The sequence below is a fragment of the Salvelinus namaycush genome, chromosome 34 (genome assembly GCF_016432855.1).
Source record: "Salvelinus namaycush isolate Seneca chromosome 34, SaNama_1.0, whole genome shotgun sequence".
In the NCBI taxonomy this organism is placed as follows: domain Eukaryota; kingdom Metazoa; phylum Chordata; class Actinopteri; order Salmoniformes; family Salmonidae; genus Salvelinus; species Salvelinus namaycush.
In genome coordinates, this window is record NC_052340.1 from 5,025,705 (window position 1) to 5,049,887 (window position 24,183).

A 24,183-nucleotide genomic window follows, 5' to 3' on the forward strand; every position below is an offset into this window, starting at 1 on the left:
CACATCCGACTCATATGATTCGTGATGACACGCCCCGCTTGGCCATCATTGGCTGCAGGTGATCACGCTACATCGCTTGGCCTATCTGTGCTGCAGGGAACTTGGTGCGCTCAGTAGTCGACTTGTGACTGTCGTGATGGTACGTCTTGTGATTTCTTTCTTAATATTTTAATCCCTTCATACTTACTATGTCGAGCAAAAAAAGTGGTCGGACGAATATGTACAATATGGATTCACATGTATAACGGAACGTGATGGGAGTCAGCGTCCTAACTGCATGATTTGCAATGCCAAGTTGAGCAATTCTAGTCTAGCACCGGCAAAACTAAGAGAACACTTCCTTAAGCTGCATGGAGATGGAAAATACAAGAACACAACGCTCGCTGAATTCAAGGTGAAGAGAGCCAGATTTGATGAAAAGGCTACTCTGCCTGTTCTCGGCTTTGTACCCATCAACAAACCGATCCTCACAGCATCAACAAACCGATCCTCACAGCATCGTACGAAGTTGCTTACTTGATCGCAAAGCAGGGCAAACCACACACCATTGGTGAAACACTCATAAAACCAGCTGTGTTGAAGATGGCGAATATCATGCTGGGAAAAGAGGCTGAAGTTAAGTTATCCCAAATTCCTCTTTCAAATGACACCATCAGCGACAGAATAGAGGACATGAGCAAAGACATCTTGGCTCAAGTAGTTGCAGATCTGATTTCAAGCCCGGCAAAATTCAGCCTTCAACTCGACGAGACAACAGACGTTTCCAATCTAAGCCAGCTTGCTGTATTCATGCGCTATGTGAAAGACAACGTGATAAAGGAAGATTTTTTATTTTGTAAGCCTCTTACAACAACAACTAAGGCAGCCGATGTGAAGAAACTTGTGGATGACTTCTTCAAAGACAACAATCTTTCGTGGGATATGGTTTCTGCAGTTTGTTCGGACGGAGCTCCAGTCATGCTGGGAAGAAAGTCTGGTTTTGGTGCGCTAGTGAAAGCCGATGCACCACACATCATTATTACGCATTGTATTCTGCACAGGCATGCGTTGGCAACAAAAACCTTGCCTCCAAAACTGGCAGAAGTATTAAAAATTGTAGTGGAATGGGTGAACTATGTGCGAACTAGTGCTCTGAGGCACCGCATCTTCAGTGAGCTGTGTAAAGAAATGGGCTCTGAATTCGAGGTACTTCTGTACCATTCTAACGTTCGGTGGTTATCCCGGGGACAGGTGCTGAATCGTGTTTTTGCTGTGCGTGTGGAATTAGCCCTGTTTTTGCAAGAGCACCAAGTTCATTCTCATTTTAGTGTACATGGCTGATTTTAGTGTACATGGCTGATATCTTCGCAGCTCTCAATCATCTCAATCAAAAGATGCAGGGCGGTGGAGTCAACATCATCGAAGCGGAGGAAAACCTGAAGGCTTTTCAAAAAAAGCTACCGTTATGGAAACGACGAACAGAGAACGATAACTTCGCAAACTTTCCCCTGCTGGACGACTGTGTAAGTAAGATCGAAGATGTATCTGGAATCGGAGACATTTCTGTACCCGCGGAACTGAAGCAAGCAATTGCCATGCACTTAGATGAGCTTGCAAAGTCTCTCGACGGATTCTTCCCTACAAGAGAGTCATATCCAGCATGGGTGAGACAGCCGTTCACGTTTAGTGTTGAGACAACAGATGTCAATGATGAATACCTCGATGAAATCATTGAAATTCAGCAGAGCCAGGTTCAACAGCAACTCTTCAGAACAACAACGCTTTCAACGTTTTGGTGTCAACAAATGGTAACGTACCCTGTTATTGCTAAGAAAGCTCTGGAGATTTTCATACCGTTTGTTACAACATATCTTTGCGAGCAATCCTTTTCGAGGATGCTGGACATAAAAACGAAGAAAAGGAACAGACTTTGTTGCGAAAATGACATGAGAGTGGCACTTGCCAAGGTGAAGCCGCGCCTTTCTGAACTGGTCTCTGAAAGGCAACAGCAGAAGTCACACTGATTTGCAGTAAATATTCATTATTATGTTTTTGTTTGTGTGTGAAAATCATGTTTTGATGATTTTGTTCTTTGAACACACGGTGTTGATGTTGATGCACGGTTCATTTTGTGCACCAGTAAAATATATACCTATGTTTTGAATTTGAAAAGAAATCACATTTTATTTTTCCAATTAAGAAGGGTTCGGTGAATGTGCATATGAAACTGGTGGGGTTCAGTACCTCCAACAAGGTTAAGAACCACTGCTCTATGGGGCTCCATTGGCTCCCTCACCCAGTCCACCTCCAGCCTCCCATACATGCTCTCCAGAGGGGTCCATGGTGTGGCTGTTGAGCTGCCAGGGCAGGGGCAGCCCATGGTGGAACTGGGAGGGGGGCTTTTCCAATGATGATATTCCGCACCACCCTCTGGCCCAGGGACACCTGGCCGGCCTCCCTGGTCTGAAGAGGGGACAGGGTGCAGGGGTAGAGCTGGGCAGCCCCTGGGACATCCAGAGGGCCAAGAGCGGACAGTCTGGCCCTTGTGGAGCGGAAGCCATATTGGGATACAAGCTTGAACAGGCTCTCCCTCCAGTTGGAGTCCCTCTTACCCTTGATGGGCTCCAGTCTGAAGTGTTGTGGGCTGTCTGGAAGCTGCACCAGACTCCTTGCTCATCCCCATGGAGCTCACCCAGAGTCACTGGGGGCCTTGATGGTGGGGAGCTGGCTGCACAACTGCTTACGGGGCTTGGAGTTCTTGTAGAGGTCTATGAGGGTGGAGTCATAGACTTGTACGTGTACTTTCTCAGGGACCTCCACAATGCTGTCCCACCTGGCTGTGGACAGAGAGAATTTGCGGCATTTCTTTGGTGTGGGCGCTGTGGGCACTTGAGGTCGCCGCTTGGCAGGCTGAGGCCTGGCTCCTCTTTCGGGGGAGAAGATTCATGGGTAAGCCCAAGGGACCTCATAAGTGGGAGGTCAGGAGTCCACATGTGATCTGTTTACAGAGAGTGAGAGGCAGAAATAGACAGTAAAATAGAAAAAAGAGAGGAGAACGAAAGGGATGGGAGAAATAGGGGTGAGACTGATAATGATGAAGCTAAAAATAATATATTAAATAAATATACAAAAATAAACTATTACTTGATGAATCGTGTCTTGCCACACCATCACCCAACACATCTAAAGACTTCCAGGGTTTCTCTCCATGAAACACGCAGATTACTAATTAGGGCAGAAAATCAGCATTTGCTTCCCCCTGATTAAAATCTGAATTTTTCCATCGGCAGACGCTGCCTGTTTAGTTAGCACCAGCAGCACTGCCCTGGAAAGCAGAGGCCTGATTGGGTACTGAGGGATGAGAGTGGTAGCTAAGCGCCCTGGGTACAAGAAGAGAACCAGTCAGCTTGGGAACCAGTCAGTCACTGTGTTCACTTTCATAGCATATTGAGGAACTAGTTTGAAAATAATATTATATGTTTGTAATACAGTAAAAAGACGTCATGTAAATGATGAACATTGCCATTGTGCACTGGAAGTAACGTGTTGACAATAATATATAAGCCATTTAACAAATGCACAGGTTATGACAGTCATATTGGGCCTCATAGATCCACAAATGGTACCTTACTCTGGGCTTGGAGAGCCTGTGTCCTTTGCTGTGAACTCCAAGAAGGGCCCTGAGGAGAGAGAGAAGAAAGGGAGGGGGAGGTAAATCAAATTGCATGTCAAATACATTTCCTCTATTGAAATGAACTGAAACAGAGTATAACCCAAATGTTCAGTTTCAAAATGACACTGGGGGGAAAAAAAGCAAACCGTACTGGAGTCCCTGTGTAAAATATGACCTGGACAGCCTTCTGCCGATGGATTTGGTGGGAGCATCTGTAGATCTTTTGTGCTCCAGATCATCAAGACAGTTTTCTATCTAGCTGTTTATGGAGCCTGTGGTTGTGAGAAGGGGTTGGGAGGGGAAATACACAAACAAATCATAAATAGGACTCTTGCTAACAAAACTGGTTGATTTGTGAAATGTCAATCACTCTCAGTTCCTTAGATTAGATCTTGGGTACGTCTTCATTGGCATGCATTATATTCAGCAAGCTGGTCTTGTTCTCAGTGCTGTAGACCCGGCTCAAGATGTACTTGGCCATCTCCCGCAGGTCCACCGCTGGGTCTAGGAGAACCTCCGCCAGCAAGTAAAGGTGTTTGTCCTGGAAGTGATCTACCTGATCCAGGTTCTTCATGGACCCCCCCAGGCGTTTCCAGTGGGGATTCCCCTTCTGAATATGTTTCACGAGGCAGAAGGTGAGGTTCTTTATGATCTCTGGAGGGATGGCGTAGGTCTGGAACATGCTGAGCAGGGCCTATGTGCAGTTCGCACAGACATCACTGTCCATACCCTCCATGGTCAACATCAGGTCAACGTCATAGGCTCTCGGAGATATTCTTCAGAAGCTCATTTCCGTCACCAGTATCATCTTCCTCGTCTTCGGGTGGGGATTCATACTCGGTTGGGGTGTCAAGCAGTTTAGGCATGCGGATTGGTTTGTTGAGTCTTGCTTCTTTGGCCTTAGCGAGGATGACAGTGACTACTGGTGAGTGCTCTGGTTCCTCCTCTGACTGCAAGAATGTTATCCGAAGGGCTTTGGCCTCCTTTGGCAACAGGGCCTTGGATGGCTCCTGCTTCGGCTTCCAGTTACGCAGCACTGAGTTGGGGAGGAAGCCGTGTGGAACCACGGTCCAGTCTAGAAGAAGTGTGTCTGGTGGGAGTCTTGAATGGTGTGTGAGACTTGACCCATTCTCGTGACCCTTCCATTAGCTCATTCTCCAGATTCACTTACTTCTCTACAGTTTTAACCAAATGGAGAGCACAAGACCAGGAACCTGTGAGAGGGGAAATTTTCTCTTTAACTACCATTTATAACAGGTAAACTTGACTATGTTATAAAACATTTCATTACACCCGAATACTTTAAGTGTGGTCGCTTTGCTTAACATAACAAGTGAGGCTGATCCACTCACCTGGCTGATCCCCTTTTACAATCAGTGGAGTTGGTACCCGAATCAACAGAGACTTCTTCTTCCTGTCCCTATTCAGCACGTCCATTCTTACTTCCTGAGCTTTCTGGCCTCTCAACATCAAGTACCGCTGGGGTCTCATTCAGCTCTGGCGTGGCCTGCCCAGACTTCAGGAACAGCCGTGGCACCAAATAAATATCATAGCAGCTCTGGGAGCGAGGTAGAAATGGGATGGGATCATCTAGGATGTCATCCACGGGGGTCAGGTCCAGTACCTGCTTCAGCAGCCTGGCAGCCAGGTAGCTCAGGCCAGAGATGATGCAGATGGTGCCTCCAAAGCAGGCCAGAAGGTCCTGTGAAGCACACCTAGCTAACCGGCGTACCCAGGCGTATCTTGGCCAACTGCATACCCAGAGTGTCCCACACTTCCAAAGTGCTGACAGGTCCCAACACCACCACCAACTCTAGGGCAGTGCAGTCGGTTGGGGGAGAGCACCTGGAGCTTCCTGTTGCGGTGGCCGCTGAACACCAGGCAGGGTAGGGGTCTGACCCCGGCCCACTCCACGCCACCCACCATCACCGCCTCCAGGCACATCACGCTGTCATCCAGGTCCTCGTCCCTGGAGGTCTGGATGATCCACTTAGCTGTGCAAGGGCACAAAGCCATGTCTAGCACCAGGACCTCTGGACTACCACTGGCCACCAACAGTTCCTTCCGACCAGGGTTGTAGGAAAACCCCAGGGCCTGGTCCAGGAGGAGGAAGGGCCAGGAGAGAAGTAGCAACTCCCCGCTGGTGGGAGAGATCAGTCTGGGGAAACTATCCTGCGACACAGCCAGGAACTGTGCCCTGACCTGACTGATCTCAACCTGCCTCAGGAGCTGCATCCCACGGCCTGGGTCATTAAACAAGCTGTACAGGTTCTGGAGCCTCCAGACAGAGAATGACGAAGGGGAGTGGCACAGGATGCTGTGCTCGCCCAGCGCCCACAGGTTGCGTACCCCTCCAGGGCCATCCAGGAAGAGCTTGAGGAGGAGGCCCCCCCTTCAGCTACACTCCTTCACCCAGCCGTCCGGGGAGGAGATGAGCAGCTTGTGGGTGCTAGGCCTCATGACGACCGTGGAAACTCCTGCAGCAGGCTCCTAGTATCCCAGCTCCACACCTGAAGGGAGAGGAGATTAATGACACACATCCAAAGCATCTCAGTTTATTTTAGTCATGTCAGCCTTGCTGATTGAACAATAAAGCTTTCAGAACGTTTACTCTTTAGGAACATACAGTATATAATTGTGTGGGTATCCTTTCTGCATAAGACACTGTTGAATTTTTTTAATCTCCTCTTTATTCTCTTCCCTTCATACCTGCACAAATCCAGTCATGTCGCCCATATAGAGGTACAGTTGAAGTCGGAAGTTTACATACACCTTAACCAAATACATTTAAACTCAGTTTTTCACAATTTCTGACATTTAATCCTTGTAAAAATGCCCTGTCTTAGGTCAGTTAGGATCACCACTTTATTGTAAGAACGTGAAATGTCAGAATAATAGTAGAGATAATTATTTATTTCAGCTTTTATTTCTTTCATCACATTCCCAGTGGGTTTTTGTTATGATACTTTGTTACTAAGTATCATAACAAAAAAGTCTGAAATCACAAATGCTCATATTCCTGCCATCTTTCGGAGCGATACAAAATTAATCTGTACAGGCGCAGTCTGGTTGAAAGGCCCTATGTGTGTGTTAAAGACCCTCAATTAGTATCTGGTAGCATTGCATTTAAATTGTTTAACTTGGGTCAAACGTTTCGGTTAGCCTTCCACAAGCTTCCCACAATAAGTTGGGTGAATTTGACAATGCTGGTGTAACTGAGTCAGGTTTTTTTTTCCACCTTTATTTAACCAGGTAGGCTAGTTGAGAACAAGTTCTCATTTACAACTGCGACCTCGCCAAGATAAAGCAAAGCAGTGTGACGCAGACAACACAGAGTTACACATGGAATAAACAATAAACAAGCCAATAACACAATAAACAAGTCAATGACACAGTAGAAAAAAAGAAAGTCTATATACAGTGTGTGCAAAAGGCATGAGGTAGGCAATAAATAGGCCATAGTGGCGAATAATTACAATTTAGCAGATTAACACTGGAGTGATAAATGAGCAGATGATGATGTGCATGTAGAGATACTGGTGTGCAAAAGAGCAGAAAAGTAAATAAAAACAGTATGGGGATGAGGTAGGTAGATAGGGTGGGCTATTTACAGATGGACTATGTACAGCTGCAGCGATCGGTTAGCTGCTCAGATAGCTGATGTTTAAAGTTGGTGAGGGAAATAAAAGTCTCCAACTTCAGCGATTTTTGCAATTCGTTCCAGTCACTGGCAGCAGAGAACTGGAAGGAAAGGCGGCCAAATGAGGTGTTGGCTTTGGGGATGATCAATGAGATATACCTGCTGGAACGTGTGGGTGTTGTTATCGTGACCAGTGAGCTGAGATAAGGCGGAGCTTTACCTAGCATAGATTTATAGATATAGAACCTGGAGCGCATGCTACGGGTGGGTGCTGCTATGGTGACCAGTGAGCTGAGATAAGGCGGGGCTTTACCTAGCAAAGACTTATAGATGACCTGGAGCCAGTGTGTCTGGCAACGAATATGTAGCGAGGGCCAGCCGACTAGAGCATACACTTCGCAGTGGTGGGTGGTAAGGTTATTTGGTAACAAAACGGATGGGACTGTGATAGACTGCATCCAGTTTGCTGAGTAGAGTATTGGAAGCTATTTTGTAGATGACATCGCCGAAGTCGAGGATCGGTAGGATAGTCAGTTTTACTAGGGTAAGTTTGGCGGCGTGAGTGAAAGAGGTTTTGTTGCGAAATAGAAGCCGATTCTAGATTTGATTTTGGATTGGAAATGTTTAATATGAGTCTGGAAGGAGAGTTCACAGTCTAGCCAGACACCTAGGTATTTATAGTTGTCCACATATTCTAGGTCGGAACCGTCCAGGGTGGTGATGCTAGTCGGGCGGGTGGGTGCGGGCAGCGAACGGTTGAAAAGCATGCATTTGGTTTTACTAGGGTTTAAGAGCAGTTGGAGGCCACGGAAGGAGTGTTGTATAACATTGAAGCTCGTTTGGAGGTTAGTTAGCACAGTGTCCAAAGAGGGGACAGAAGTATACAGAATGGTGTCGTCTGCGTAGAGGTGGATCAAGGAAACGCCCGCAGCAAGAGCGACATCATTGATATATACAGAGAAAAGAGTCGGCCCGAGAATTGAGCCCTGTGGTACCCCCATAGAGACTGCCAGAGGTCCGGACAACATGCCCTCCGATTTGACACACTGAACTCTGTCTGCAAAGTAGTTGGTGAACCAGGCGAGGCAGTCATTTGAGAAACAAAGGCTATTGAGTCTGCCGATAAGAATACGGTGATTGACAGAGTCGAAAGCCTTGGCCAGGTCGATGAAGACGGCTGCACAGTACTGTCTTTTATCGATGGCGGTTATGATATCGTTTAGTACCTTGAGCGTGGCTGAGGTGCACCCGTGACCGGCTCGGAAACCGGATTGCACAGCGGAGAAGGTACGGTGGGATTCGAAATGGTCAGTGATCTGTTTATTAACTTGGCTTTCAAAGATTTTAGATAGGCAGGGCAGGATGGATATAGGTCTGTAACAGTTTGGGTCTAGGGTGTCACCCCCTTTGAAGAGGGGGATGACCGCGGCAGAATTCCAATCTTTAGGGATCTCGGACGATACGAAAGAGAGGTTGAACAGGCTGGTAATAGGGGTTGCAACAATGGCGGCGGATAGTTTTAGAAAGAGAGGGTCCAGATTGTCTAGCCCAGCGGATTTGTACGGGTCAAGGTTTGCAGCTCTTTCAGAACATCTGCTCTCTGGATTTGGGTGAAGGAGAAGCTGGGGAGGCTCGGGCGAGTAGCTGCGGGGGGGGGGGGGGGGGGGGGGGGGGGGCGGAGCTGTTGGCCGGGGTTGGAGTAGCCAGGAGGAAGGCATGGCCAGCCGTAGAGAAATGCTTATTGAAATTTTTGATTACCATGGATTTATCGTGCAGTGGGCAGCTAGGAGGAGGTGCTCTTGTTCTCCATGGACTTTACAGTGTCCCAAAACTTTTGGGAGTTAGAGCTACAGGATGCAAATTTCTGCTTGAAAAAGCTAGCCTTTGCTTTCCTGACTGACTGCGTGTATTGGTTCCTGACTTCCCTGAACAGTTGCATATCGCGGGGACTATTCGATGCTATTGCAGTCCGCCACAGGATGTTTTTGTGTTGGTCAAGGGCAGTCAGGTCTGGAGTGAACCAAGGGCTATATCTGTTCTTAGTTCTGCATTTTTTTGAAAGGGGCATGCTTATCTAAGAGGGTGAGGAAATTACTTTTAAAGAACGACCAGGCATCCTCGACTGACGGGATGAGGTCAATACCCTTCCAGGATACCCAGGCCTCCTTGTGCTGGCACACGCCTTTTCAGTTCTGCCCACAAATGTTCTATAGGATTGAGGTCAGGGCTTTGTGATGGCCACTCCAATACCTTGACTTTGTTGTCCTTAAGCCATTTTGCCACAACTTTGGAGGTATGCTGTGGTCATTGTCCATTTGGAAGACCAATTTGCGACCAAGCTTTAACTTCCTGACTGATGTCTTGAGATGTTGCTTCAATATATCCACATAAATGTCCTGCCTCATGATTTAATCTATTTTGTGAAGTGCACCAGTCCCTCCTGCAGCAAAGCACCCCCACAACATGATGCTGCCACACCCATACTTCACAGTTGGGATGGTGTTCTTTGGCTTGCAAGCCTCCCCCTTTTCCTCCAAACACAACAATGGTCATTATGGCCTAACAGTTCTATTTTTGTTTCATCAGATCAGAGGACATTTCTCCAAAAAGTACGATCTTTGTCCCCATGTGCAGTTGCAAACTGTTGTCTGGCTTTTCTATGGTGGTTTTGGAGCAGTGGCTTCTTCCTTGCTGAGCGGCCTTTCAGGTTATGTCGATATAGGACTCGTTTTACTGTGGATATAGATACTTTTGTACCTTCAGGCGTTTGGAAATTGCTCCCAAGGATGAACCAGACTTGTGGAGGTCTACAATTATCTTTCTGAGGTCTTGGCTGATTTCTTTAGATTTTCCCATGATGTCAAGCAAAGAGGCACTAAGTTGGAAGGTAGGTCTTGAAATATATCCACAGGTACACCTCCAATTGACTCAAATTATGTCAATTAGCCTATCAGAAGCTTCTAACGCCATGACATCATTTTCTGGAATTTTACAAGCTGTTTAAAGGCACAGCCAACTTAGTGTATGTAAACTTCTGACCCACTGGAATTGTGATACAGTGAATTATAAATTAAATAATCTGTCTGTAAACAATTGTTGGAAAAATGACTTGTGTCATGCACAAAGTAGATGTCCTAACCGACTTGCCAAAACTATAGTTTGTTAACAAGAAATTTGTAGAGTGGTTGAAAAACGAGTTTTAATGACTCCAACCTAAGCGTATGTAAACTTCCGATTTCAACTGTATCTATAGTATGACAGCCAGTGGTGTAAAGTACTTAAGTAAAAATACTTTTACTTCACCATATTCCTAAAGAAAATATTGTACTTTTTACTCCATACATTTTCCCTGACACTCAAAAGTACTTGTTACATTTTGAATACTTAACAGGACAGGAAAATGGTCAAATTCGAACACATGGTCATCCCTATGGCGTCTTTTGTAAATAAGTGTTGGAGTGTGCCCCTGGCTATCCATATGTTTTAAAAACAAGAAACAATACATTTGTGGAGTGGTTGAAAAAGAGTTTTAATGACTCCAACCTAAGTGTATGTAAACTTCCGACTTCAACTGTACATCTGCACCCAGTCGGGTGACACACATCGCAGAGTACCCTGACCATGGCCCCTGAGATCCCTGTACTCTCACAAAGTCAAAGCTCTTGATCCCGCGGTTGCAGAGCGTGTAAAACGTGGACACCTGTCTCTCCGTCACCAGGCCACTAATGATAGTGTCCCTCTTCAAGGAGCTGCAGTGCCAGTCCAGCACCTTAACAATCCCCAGGTGGGTCTGCACAGAGGTCAGATGTCAGGGAAAACAATATGGTCGCTACTTATCAGCCCAACCAAGGTGCCGGAATTTAGTAAAAAACAGGATGTGTCAGAGAAGTTGAAGAGAAAATGATTTTTATCTTAAAAAACAAGAAGACTGTAGTGCTTCCTAACAAGAATATTTGAATATCCCACCCAACTGCAGAGTAGTCCAGAAGCCCCAGAAGGAGATGATGCCCATGCTGCCAGTCAGCAGCTCCCCATTCTCTTTGCAGTAGTGCATACAGAGCACAGAGCCCAAGCAATTGGCCGGTACAGGACCGCCATGCCCTGAGTTGGGTCAGAGAACACATGCAGAGAGAGGTCATCGCAGGCCCCAACGAAGACCCGCTGGCTAGGCACAGAGACCAGGTGCTCCACCCGGTAGCCGCTGTCTAGGGGCAGGCTCAGGTTGTGCCTCAGATCCCCTCGCAGGTTCTCTGTCCACACTGACAGAGGGAGGTAAGAGTTCATGGTTTTGCCGTTTTGAGGTTTGTGCTAATTCTATTTGAGCATCATGCAATGGCATACCGCCCTGGAACTAATTGCCCTGGCCTAATAGGATCAATAAAATATTATTGTATGGCACTGCTTTTTATTATACACAGTATTATCTTTTAATTTACATCTGTAAATCCGCATGTAATGCCCCCTTCTCACCCGATGCGAGGTCATGGTGTGTCCCCATTGGAAGCCCACCACCACAGTGCCACTGAGGATTGAGTTGGTAGTGAGGCACTGTATGTAGTTCTGTGCACAGGAGTATCGGAACTGCATGGCGGGAGTGCCATCCAGATACAGGGCTATCTCTTCCTCCACCTCATCTTCATCAGGACCACACACTTCCTATAAACATGAATGGGAAATGGTCAAGTTCTTGTAATGACGCCGACGATGATGAGATCATGATCATAAATTAGATTTCAATGAAGATCATGAAGAACAATGGGAGTTCCAATTCGTTTCTTATGGGATAGTAAAACAATTCCTATGACGTCAGAACTAGTCAGGTATGATAAAAGTCAAACTGTCAAATCAAGAGTGAGTTAGACAATACCTTTATAGTTTGTTTCAGCTGCTGTCACGCCCTGACCAGAGTTTGCTTTGTATGTTTTATGTTTTGGTTGGTCAGGGTGTGATCTGTGTGGGCATTCTATGTTGTATGTCTGGTTTGTATATTTCTATGTGTTTGGCCTGATATATTTAGGTAGCCTGTTTGGTATTGTGGGTTGTGGGTTGTGGGTTATTGTCTATGTTATGTTGCATGTTAGCACAGTGTTTCTATAGCGGTCACGTTCGTCTTATTCGTTTTGTTGTTTTTGTTTAAGTGTTCTTCATTAAATCTAGAAATATGTATTCAAACCACGCTGCGCTTTGGTCCGCTTCTTACGACGATCGTGACAGCTGCGGAAGAAAATATTTCCATTCTGGAACAATCGTCCTCATTGAAGTCATGCTGCACCTTATCCCTTTTTCACTTAGACTACATTATCCCTGTAATTGAGGATGATTTCCACTTAGTTTGCGATTCACCTGTGTCAATTGAAGAAATTGGAGAGGCTCTGAATTCAATGAAAAATGGGATAGACATTCTATAGACAGTTTTGGGAGTTACTAGAAGACCCTATTTTGAATATGTTTCAAGGTTGCATTGAAAATGGGGAAATGGTCTCCACTTATTTCATTGATTCGGAAGCCTGGTAAAGACCCTTCTCTCATTGACAATTGGAGACCAATTACTTTATTAAATATTGATTACAAATTGATTGCTCTGGTTTATGCCAAAAGATTTAGGAAAGGAATAGATACCATTATAAATGAGCCTCAAACAGGATTTATGAAGGGCCGTCACATAAGCTCTAACATTCGTTTAGTCTTGGACCTTCTAGATTATTCAGATGCAATTGACTCAGATGCGGTTGTCTTATTTTTGGACTTCTGTAAAGCCTTTGACACAATTGAACATTAATTTCTCTTTCGGTCTCTTTAACTTTATGGTTTCGGTGAACATTTTATCAAAGTCATTTACATGTTTTACAAAGATATAAATAGTTCTGTGTTACTAAATCTTAATACATCCAAAATATTCTGTATCAACAGAAGTGTATGACAGGGATGCCAAATTTCACCATTTTTATTCATTTTGTTTGTGGAACTTATATCTCTAGATATTCTGAATAATGCAAGTCAATGGCATAATAATTTTTAACAAAGAAATAAAAATTTCCCAATTGGCTGATGATACTACTCTTTTTTTAAAAGATAAAGACCAGGTCACCCATGGCCTTAATGCTATCACTGCACTCTCTATTAAAACGGAACGTTTCTAAATGTGAAATCTTATGTTTATATGACTCTGATGATAAAGAAATAGAAAATATTAATGTAAAGGACTGTGTTAAATATTTAGGAATACATCTGTCAAAAAAAACACTTAAGTCAGGCAACATATGAATTTCTCTCCTAACATTAAAACCAAGAATATATTGAATAATTGTCTACAAAGGGATCTTTCTATACTTGGGAGAGTGATTCTGTCCAAGGCAGAGGGACTGTCTCGCTTTGTGTACCCCCCTCTTTATTTGTAAATCCCTCAACCTGTAAAGAGATCAACAAGACCTTTCTTGACTTCAAAAACAAGTCAGTCCTCTCTAATAAAAGAGGTGAAGGCGGTCTGGAAGTGTTGGATTTTGTTGACATAAATAACACTTTCAAGATCAATTGGTTGAAAAGATGTTTGGTCAATAATGAATCAATTTGGTCTTTCATTCCAAACAATGTGTTTAATAAATTGGGATGTCTTCCATTTTTACTGAAATGTAATTATATTCCTGAAAGATAAACCCACTAAATTGGCTAGGTTTCACCAACAAGTTTTAATGGCCTGGAAAATATGTTTCCTGCACAATTTTCCCCACATAAAGCTCTTTTGTGAAATAATTCAGACATAACTGTAAGGAATAAATCATTGTTCTACCCTAGCTGGCACGAGAGGAATATTGACTTTGTTCTTGATGTTTTTGAGAACAGGGGTAACATTCTTGCATATGAACAATTTATAACATTGGATGAGATTCCAAAACCTTTCAGAGAGTTTATTTCTGTGATCAAAGACATTTCTAGTGGTCTTACTACGCTAATGAAAACTGATCTTAGCTTGGTGATGATCACAGAGCTTATCCAGAACTCAGTTTGGAAGTTGTGGGCTTACTTGAGAAATCTTTTTGTAATAAATACATAAGACAAATTTTCCATTCACGGAACCAACTTACGCCTAGAGGGAAAAAATTATGGAACATGCTTATTCCTGACATTGTCTGGAAAAAAGCTTGGTTGATGCCTTACAAATATTGTATACCAAACAAATTTAAGGAAGTGCACTTTACATAAGATATATCCATGTAATTCTATGTTGTCCAAATTTGTGGCTATTGATGATATCTGCGTTTTCTGTGAAAAAGAAGGGAAACATCTGACTCATTTGTTCTATGAATGTAAATCTGTGATAGAATTTTTTGAATACCTTGCAGAATACTTATTTACCATTTTGAACACTACCCATGTTTTTGACATGAAGGATATAATATTGCAATGATAACAAGACCATTGAAATCTTTGTGTATTTTTTTATTCTTGTTGCCAAATACTTTATACACAAACAAAAATTCCAGAATTCTATACCAAAATTACAAATATTTTTGATTGAATTTAACCATTTTGTTAAGACATTATCCCTAGTAAATAACAAAAACAATAACGTCTTCCTGAATCATTATAATGAGATTCCCGAGTGAATACAATTGCACTATAATTGTTTTTAGTTTTTATTACTATTTATATATTTTATTTTTTGTATGTATTTAGTATTTTCTTGTTTATACCTATGTTTTTTTGTTAGACATGTTTGATGTAGCGATGTAAGTTGTTGATTATTTTGTATTATGAATAAAAAATATATAAGAAAAATAATATGAATAAAAAAAAATATATATAAAAACAGACTACATTATATTTCTTTGAAAAATTGGCGTATTATGACGTAGCAATAATGTAATGCAGCTTAATAGTAAAACGACACCTTTGCGTCATAGTGGTTGGCAGGCATATAAGGCAGGCATATAAAGTGGAGATGATGGGATTTATGTTTTCAGTCATGTCCAAAATAAAATAGTCAAACGCTGTATGCCACTATTTGTGCTTACGTGTAAAAATGCTTTGATTATAATTGACTGCCACAAGGTTGTGCTATTTACTAATAAGTAGGCTACAACTCTATAACAACAACCCCAAATAGACAATTAACGTGATGCAAAATTATTTACAGACAAATGTAGCTAGGAACTGTTATACCACAAAAGTATAACTGCGTATTTCTGAATAGCGCTGTTGTTTTTTCGAGACATTATTGCAACAGCGCTCATTGCATTTTTGCAATGAACATACTAACACGTCTATGTATGCTTGTAGAATACTGCCCTTCATATGTTACTATCGGTACTACAACAACCATGCTCGCACAGGCGCATTGCGGCGTGAGATCGTTTGCTAGCGCAGCACGGTGGTTTCGCCTGGCTTGTGTGATCCGACTCCGAGAGAGCATTCCTGGCAACGTTTGCGAGCGAGATAGAAACAAGCAGTCGACTATATTGTTCAATCAATGTTTCTCCTAGGATTGGGGATTTCTAAAGGGATATAAGTTCGTCGAAAGTGCGAGAACGTCGATAGGTAAGAAACACTCCCAAGTCGTATTTCAAAAGTAGTTTGAGTAATAGTTCGGGCTCCTCAACAACATTGAAAAGTGGCGAGTCAGCTAGCGAGGTAACGTTCGCTACCATTGCTCACCACTTGCAACCGGCCAGCGAGAGCTATAACTTCATTCCTGCTATGCAGCCAACAACTTGCATACTACGGGTTCTTTTTGAATCGTTGTTGCACCTATCTAAACACGCAGTGAATATACGTCTCACATAGACCCATATTATTCCGTTAACTAGTTAAAACATGGTATATCAGTCTCAGAAATAATGTTTTATTAACTAAAAAATGCCCGATCCTTCCTGGTCCGCCGTCTTTCAATACGCATGCGCATAGTATTTTGCATACTCGGGGTTTGTACTTTTTCGACTTGATTTAATCACACTTGTAAAGGCCAAGCGGCAGTGCTAAAATGACAAGTTCAAGACAATGGAACAATTGTCTCGTTAAGTTAAACGCAACAACATTTGGGAACGTAACCAAGCCAGCTAGCTTGAACGAGCTTAGAATTTTGAAAAGTGCTGCAGTAGGAAGTTGCTAATGTGGGTTTATTTAGTTTTGACTGAATTGCCCATAAAAGGTTTCCATGTAAACACACTGTTTTCTTTAGGGGATTTGTGTTGGGTAGTTAGTTATACGTTTCGTGTTTGGCAGCCTACGACAATGTTTTGGTGTTGTGTGATTCATGGGTAAAATCTTACGAACGAGCTAGTTAACTAACTAGATCACTGAAAATGGTTGTCCCTAGTATGGGTGACTCTGGCTAGCATGCTAACTAGCTAGTTAGCTAGCTAGATCATTTTATTAACTAAAGCCCTCATAAGTGGTCTTACTGATTTCAATCATCTTTCATTCAATCATAGAAACTTAAATGTCAAAATTCTCCAATATTTGTTTTGCCATTGAACAGAATGCTAGTTAAGCAAGCCATGCTGACCTGTTTGTACACATTAGTGTCAATGCTGATCAACTGTCATTGTGACATGTTAAGGTCAGTTGTGTCTGCCACCTGTGCAATCTTATCTGTTAGGCAGTTGTAGTTTACCCATAACACTGGAATGGAGTTTGTGTGATGTTAAAATGTCCTCTTGATTCAAAGCTATCTATCTACTTTGTTCAAAGTCATCTGGTGGGTGTGCGTGCAGTGCAGTGGGAAAGGGGGGTGAAGCGTCTACATGTTGTATATTAGTCCAAATGCCTGTGCACTGAATGCCGCAGGAAATAACACATCAAATATTAGGATAGACCTTTCATGCAGGGGGCAGCATAGATATGACGGCGCTTAACACGTTTCTTTCTCTCCGTGACTAATAGAATGACGATAATGCCAGTACCGGCGAGAAAAGGTCAAGTCCACTAACTTCCCTGCTTCTGAGAACAGAGGGTTTCAGATCAGCTCATTAATGTTACACTAATCACGTCTGCAGTTTCCTCAGGGGCCTATTCACTTAATTTGAAGGAAATTACATTAGAAAGGCAATGCGTGCTTGTGAAGTTCTGAATACCACAGTTAATGTTGAATAACCACGACCAGGTGCCTCTAATTCCAACTTCAGATCCCCTCATTCATCCCTACTGCTTCCAACTTTACAGGTGCCCATCACTGAAAGATAGAAGTGTTTAATTGGAACACTTATTCTTGGATCATTACCATCAGGGAATTTCTATCAATGTCTAATTTTTGATCAAAATATTTGACAAAAGTTCTTGAATCAAAACCTAAACTAAGAGGTGTTATGTTTGGTTAATAGAGAATCAAAGTCTTGAATCAGTTGGGCAGGCTATGACCTGGTTGCCACCGCTTCATGGAATTCTCATGTCATCAGTGGTCTCACCGGTTGGTGACCTGCTGGAGGGTTGATCATGCTTAGGTCATAGGGTAGGCTACTGTTTGGGCCAACAAGGGAAGTTATGTACTGCAGTCAAATGCGCTGAGGATTTAACTCCCTAAAATGTGATATTATGCAATTTACATGCTTTGGGATATTTATTTAGATGACTAGTTATTGTTGCCAGTTGCTGAATTGCTAAATTTGATCGTTTTTATTTTGGTTTATTTTGCCTTTAATGCCTTTCAAAGTTAACATTTCTGTACGGTTTTAAAATAGTGACTTAAATCACCTCTGGAGAGAAACAAAATGTTAACAAATGTTTGTTAACAAAATGTTATATTTTGTATGTTAATTCTCTGTGGTTACTTGGGATCCCGTAGTACTGCTTCCCAATGTAGTTCCATAAGGAACCGTTCAAAATGATCTCGATGAATATGCCGTAGTTTCTTGCTGTCTCTATGATTTAGGCTTACATTATAAATAAAGTACAAAAACTTTAAAATACAAAGGGAATTGTATCTTACATGTTGACCAAACCGGCATCGCTCACACGTTGAGTTTTGTTCACCCACACCAGAAGCGGTCAGGACACGCAGGTTGAAATATCAAAACAAACCCCGAACCAATTATATTCATTTGGGGACAGGTTCGAAAAGCATTAAACATTTAAGGCAGTTTAGCTAGCTTGCTGTTGCTAGCTAATTTGTCCAGGTGTTGCAAGCTAATTTGTCCTGAGATATTAACATTGGGTTGTTATTTTGCCTGAAATGCACAAGGTCCTCTACTCCGACAATTCATCCACAGATAAAACTAGAAAGCTAATTTGTTTCTCGTCATCTCTCCTCCTTCCTACAGGCTTCTTTTTTGGACTTTTATATGGCGGTTGGCAACTAACTTTACAGTGCATTACTACAACCGACAGGAGTGTGGATGTCAGTTCATCTTTCAATCACCCACGTGGGTGATTTTTTTGCAACACTCGCGCACCCGACGCGAGCGGTGTGGGCAGCATGTTACTCAGCTGTTGAGTTAAAACAATTTTCATAAAATGAATCGAACATGGATTGAGTGTCCGGTGTCTTCTCTAAAAGTAGACTATACAAGCCCTATAGATTTATTCCTTTATCTTCCACTTAGTATTTTTCAGTTTCAGCTATTCCAACAGCACAGTTTGAGTCTTAACCACCACACAGGTAGTCAGTCCTCCCTCTGTTTTGTAATTTTAGATCTATACTGTTTCTTGCCAGGTTTCTCCCTGACCCCTGGGGACTTCCTGGTTAAATAAAGGTTAATAGAAATCAACAATGTACTGCACAGCCTCACATAAGATGCGGCAGACAGACTGATCCATCATGCTCATTAGTGTAGCATCACAGCTCCGAGAGGAGGAAGCAGCCTCAGGCTAGAGATACCATCTGGCCCTCATCGTGCTGGAGAGAGCGTCATACGTTTGTGCATTGTTTTTGATTTGAGCACATATCACTCACATCCTGAGTAAATAAATAAATAGTGTTTATCTGCTATTGATGTTGTAATCTTACAATATAAGTACATGGCATGCAATCGGCATTAACCCACCTGCACCAGTGTTGCACCAGTGTTGCTCACAGAATCTCTTTGAAGTATTGGCCTCCCTTGAAGCCTGTCTGTGACTCAGCATGTATGACAGTTTCAACAGTTTGAGTTATATAAAAAGGAGCAGGATGTTCGTTAAAATAAGGATCTACTTTATGGCTCCTTTACTGTCATAAAACATCGTCCCCTAACCCCACTCCCTCAGCCACTAACCCCCGAGGTGTTTATAGATTCACTTTTTGATAGGGAGGGAGAGCGAGCACTTCTCCCAGACCCAGTGTTTATTCCCCTGCAGGCTTCCCCAGGCATGTTTGACTGGGGTAAATATAGCCTGTTGGTTTTAGCTGGAGAATAAACACAGATGTTGAGTAGACCTTCCTCGCCACAGAACAGTGTCCTCCCTGCACTGAGAGAGGGAGAAATGTCCCACTGTCCACAAAGTTTTTAAACAGAGTTATAGCACTTAGTAAGGTTGCTGTTAGGGCTATAAGTCTCTACAACAGGGGTTTTTCTGCATGGAAAGGGGCTTAGGTGGTGGGTGTGGTAGGGTGTTTGGCAATGGGTGGGCGGCGAGGCCGAATTGTATTTATTTTTTACCAATTTCCTGCAATTCTGCAAGTCCATGTAGCAGATAATGGACCTTAACAGATATTTATGTATACTGAACCAAAATATAAATGCACCACGTAATAATTTAAGATTTTACTGAGTTACAGTTTATATAAGGAAATCTGTCAATTTAAATAAATTCATTAGGCCCTAATCTATGGATTTCACATGACTGGGAATACAGATATGCATCTGTTGGTAACAAATACCTTCAATAAAAGGTGGGGGCGTGGATCAGAAAACCACTTAGTATCTAGTGTGACCACTTTTGCCTCATGCAGTGTGACACATTTCCTTCGCAAATAGTTGATCAGACTGTTGATTGTGGCCTGTGGAATGTTGTCCCACTCCTCTTCAATGACTGTGCGAAGTTGCTGGATTTTGGCGGGAACTAGGACACGCTCTGGATCGACGTCTACGACAGCATCTCAAACATTCTCAACAGGTGACATGTCTGGTGAGTATGCAGGCCATGGAAGAACTGGGACATTTTCAGCATCCAGGAATTGTGTACAGATCCTTGTGACATGGGGCCGTGCATTATCATGCTGAAACATGAGGTGATGGCGGTGGATGAATTGCACGACATTGGGACTCAGGATCTCATCACGGTATCTGTGCATTCAAATAATTAAGCAATAAGGCCCGAGGGAGTGTGGTATATGGCCAATATACCACGGCTAAGGGCTGTTCTTAAGCACGACGCAACGCAGAGTGCCTGGATACAGCCCTTAGCTGCGGTATATTGGCCATATATCACAAACCCCAGAGGTGCCTTATTGCTATTATAAACTGTTTACCAACGTAGTTAGAGCATTAAAAATAACTTTTTTTCATACCCAAGGTATATGGTCTGATATACCACAGCTGTCAGCCAATCAGCATTCAGGGCTCGAACCACCCAGTTTTTATAACTAATATTCATGGGTTCTAACTTGGAAAATGATTTGTTAGTTTACAAATGTACAATTTATGCTCCCTGCATATACAAACCACAAAGACTGATGGAAAGTCCTGAACGCAAGATCGTCATTTCATGACTCACATGGTGGAGGAACATATTGCCTGTAGCTTACTGTACATTGTAAGCTTGTTGCCACCAAGTGGCATTTTCACTTTTTATTATGGAAAACAGCTGTGAGGATTTGTTTTTAGAACATATTGACACAATTACAATCTTTATAGAATAAAAATCAAATTTAATCAATTCCATGTGAAAAACATATTTGAGTCAACATTAGCAAGCCAACAGTAGATGAAGCAGAATGTGAATTCTTTCCTCCCTCTCTCCCTGGTTTTAGCTTGCGGCTATCGCTGTGTAGCTGGCTAGGTTTAGGATATTTACTCGCCCATACCAGTGAGTTAGCAATGTTAGTGACATATGGCAGTACACAAACAAAATCTAGCTCACTTATTTTGCCAACTAGAAAGAAATAACCACAAATTCATTACGAAACAGAGGAAGACAATAGCAAGCTAACGTTAGCTGCTGCCTCTTCAACAAGAAACAACTGTCATCAACATGGATCCTAAGTCAAACAAATAAACTTTCCCATTGTGCAAAATCCACAATCTACCCCTCCAAAGAAAGCCTGGCTCCAGGGTTACTAAGAAATGCCACCAGATCCGCGTTCGGATCCATGGCCGAAGCGTCTCATTTCAATTTAGCTCGCACTAGGCAGGCCTTATAGAAAACTCCCTCTGAGCCACTGACCGGCCCAATTACTGCAATGCGCAGCCCCCACATTCCGTTCCTAAAATCTGCCATCAGTCCAGTGTATGGAATATCTTCGAGATGCCCTAGCCCATAGCAGATGTCAGAATATAATTCTGCTGGAGGTGTCGTATCAACCCGCGCAGATCCATCCGACTAGCCATCCACACACACAATTTTGGCCCCAGCCATAAGGCTGTATACAGTAACAGTGACCTTCGTCATGGCCAAAACTACTCTTTCCCATAGGCTTGAACAACAGTTGAAGTCGGAAGTGTACATACACCTTAGCCAAATACATTTAAACTCAGTTTTTCACAATTCCTGACATTTAATCCTAGTAAAAATTCCCTGTCTTAGGTCAGTTAGGATCAAGCTCACAGAACGGGACCGCCGGGTGCTGAAGCACGTACAAATCGCCTACAAATCGCCTGTCCTCGGTTGCACACTCACTACCGAGTTCCAAACTGTCTCTGGAAGCAACGTCAGCACAATAACTGTTTGTCTGGAGCACACAAGTCTAAGATCACCATGCACAATGCCAAGCGTCGGCTAGAGGGGTGTAAAGCTCACCGCCATTGGACTCTGGAGCAGTGGAAACGCATTCTCTGGGGGCGATGAAATCATGCTTCACCATCTGGCAGTCCGATGGACGAATCTGGGTTTGGCGGATGCCAGGAGAGTGCTACCTGCCAGAATACTTAGTGCCAACTGTAAAGTTTGGTGGAGGAGGAGTAATGTTCTGGAGCTGTTTTTCATGGTTTGGGCTAGGCCCCTTGGTTCCAGTGGGAAATCTTAACGCTACAGCATTCAATGACATTCTAGAGATGATTCTGTGCTTCTAACTTTGTGGCAACAGTTTGGTAAAGGCCTTTTCCTGTTTCAGCATGGCAATGCCCCCGTGAAAAAAGCGAGGCCCATACAGAAATGGTTTGTTGAGATTGGTGTGGAAGAAATTGACTGGCCTGCACAGAGCCCTGACAGCATGCCCATAGAACACCTTTGGGATGAACGCAGACTGCGAGCCAGGTCTAATCTTCTAACATCAGTGCCCGACCTCACTAATGCTCTTGTGGCTGAATGGAAGCAAGTCTCCGCGGCAATGTTCCAACATCTAGTGGAAAATCTTCCCAGAAGAGTGGAAACTGTGTATTAATCCCCATGCTTTTTGAATGAGATGTTCGACGAGCAGGTGTCCACATACTCTTGGTCATGTAGTGTATATTAGTGCAACACATTTGGCAGAAAATAGCTTTGTTCATCAGATGACAACAGAAGTGCAGCACTATTTGGCTAGCAGCCGCACCAGTAAATTAACTTATGAAAAAGCAAGGTCTTTTTTTGCAAAAACGATGCATGGACATCATATTTCTAATGTTTATCATAGAAAGAATGACGCCAGATAATTTCCTAATGTTTTGCTTCAGAATTGTTCTACTTGTTCTACTACATATACATCATCGCTAGCACCACCCCAACATCAACATATGTGAAAATGGTAATGTTTTTGTAGTAAAAAAGACAGAGAAGGGTTTCCAATGACGTCATGTGATTGTTGTGATTTTGACCAATTGTGAGTAAGCATTGCCTACTAATTGGTTGATGTCATTGAAAAGACTTATCTTTCTCTACAAAACATAGAATCGTTCCATTTCCACATATGTTGATGTTGGGGTGGTGCTGGAGATGATAAATATGACATTTCCCTTCAATGTTTCATTTTCCTGAGGAAAAATAGGCAACACAGAGAAAAGTACCGAACTAAAGTAACTACACATTAGTCAGAGCGCTGTCTACTGATCGAATTCCCCTTCGTGAATTCTCAAGAGTGCAGAAAGGGCAACTGAAGCACAAATTTAATCCGAGCAGATATTGTAATAAGAAGCGTTTTAGAAAACACAGCAAGATATTTCTGCGCGGGAAAAACTGCATTAACCCGACCCCTGCGCTGTTTGGTTCGATACGGTAAGACTGGGGAAAACATATTCACAACCCAAGATCCACATGAAAGAATCGGTCTGCCTCTCGAGGTTATCTCAAGAGTTCTCACGCTGTAGTCAAGGCCAAACATGTAGGAGTGACTCGGTCAGAGAAAGCTATATCCCAGGCCTGGAATAACAAATATCAAGCTAAAATGTCCTCAGCCCTTTTAACATGAATTGATTTCTGACCCCTTATACCCTCCTTGGTTCTAATTAGGTCATTCACGTTTCGAAACCGATGCTGTGCTGAATCAATAGAACAGGTAGATGAACAAATCATGCATGCAGCTCTCCAGGCAACGCATTTCCCCAATCCCTTAGGATATGTTGTGCAACTGAGGCCCCTTGCTTTGTTGTTAAAGGACAGCAGGACAGCAAGCCTAGCTGTCCTTTATTTCACCCGTTTTCTAGTTTTCTCTCAAACCGGGTTCTTGCACATGGAGCCATAGTGGACAGGCAGTGTGAGAGTTAAGATGTGAGGGGACTTCCACAAAGAGCCCTGTCACGCAGAGAGTGAAGTGTTCGATAGAGGAGGAATTCCTGGATAAAGGGAAAAGGAAACGGCTGATTCTCTCTCTCTGTGTTGAGGAGGGGTCGAAATTCGACTTGTACAC

General features: G+C 43.1%; 1 protein-coding gene across 2 annotated transcripts in view; it reads left to right on the forward strand.

Moving 5' to 3' along the window:
* Positions 1-15,630: 15,630 nt before the first annotated feature.
* LOC120028236 (signal-induced proliferation-associated 1-like protein 3) overlaps positions 15,631-24,183 on the forward strand; it is a 98,481-nt gene continuing 89,928 nt past the window's right edge. For both annotated transcript variants that reach the window (XM_038973402.1, XM_038973403.1), the window contains exon 1: positions 15,631-15,827. The gene's annotated coding sequence lies outside the window, so the exon portion shown is untranslated. The remainder of the gene's footprint in view (positions 15,828-24,183) is intronic.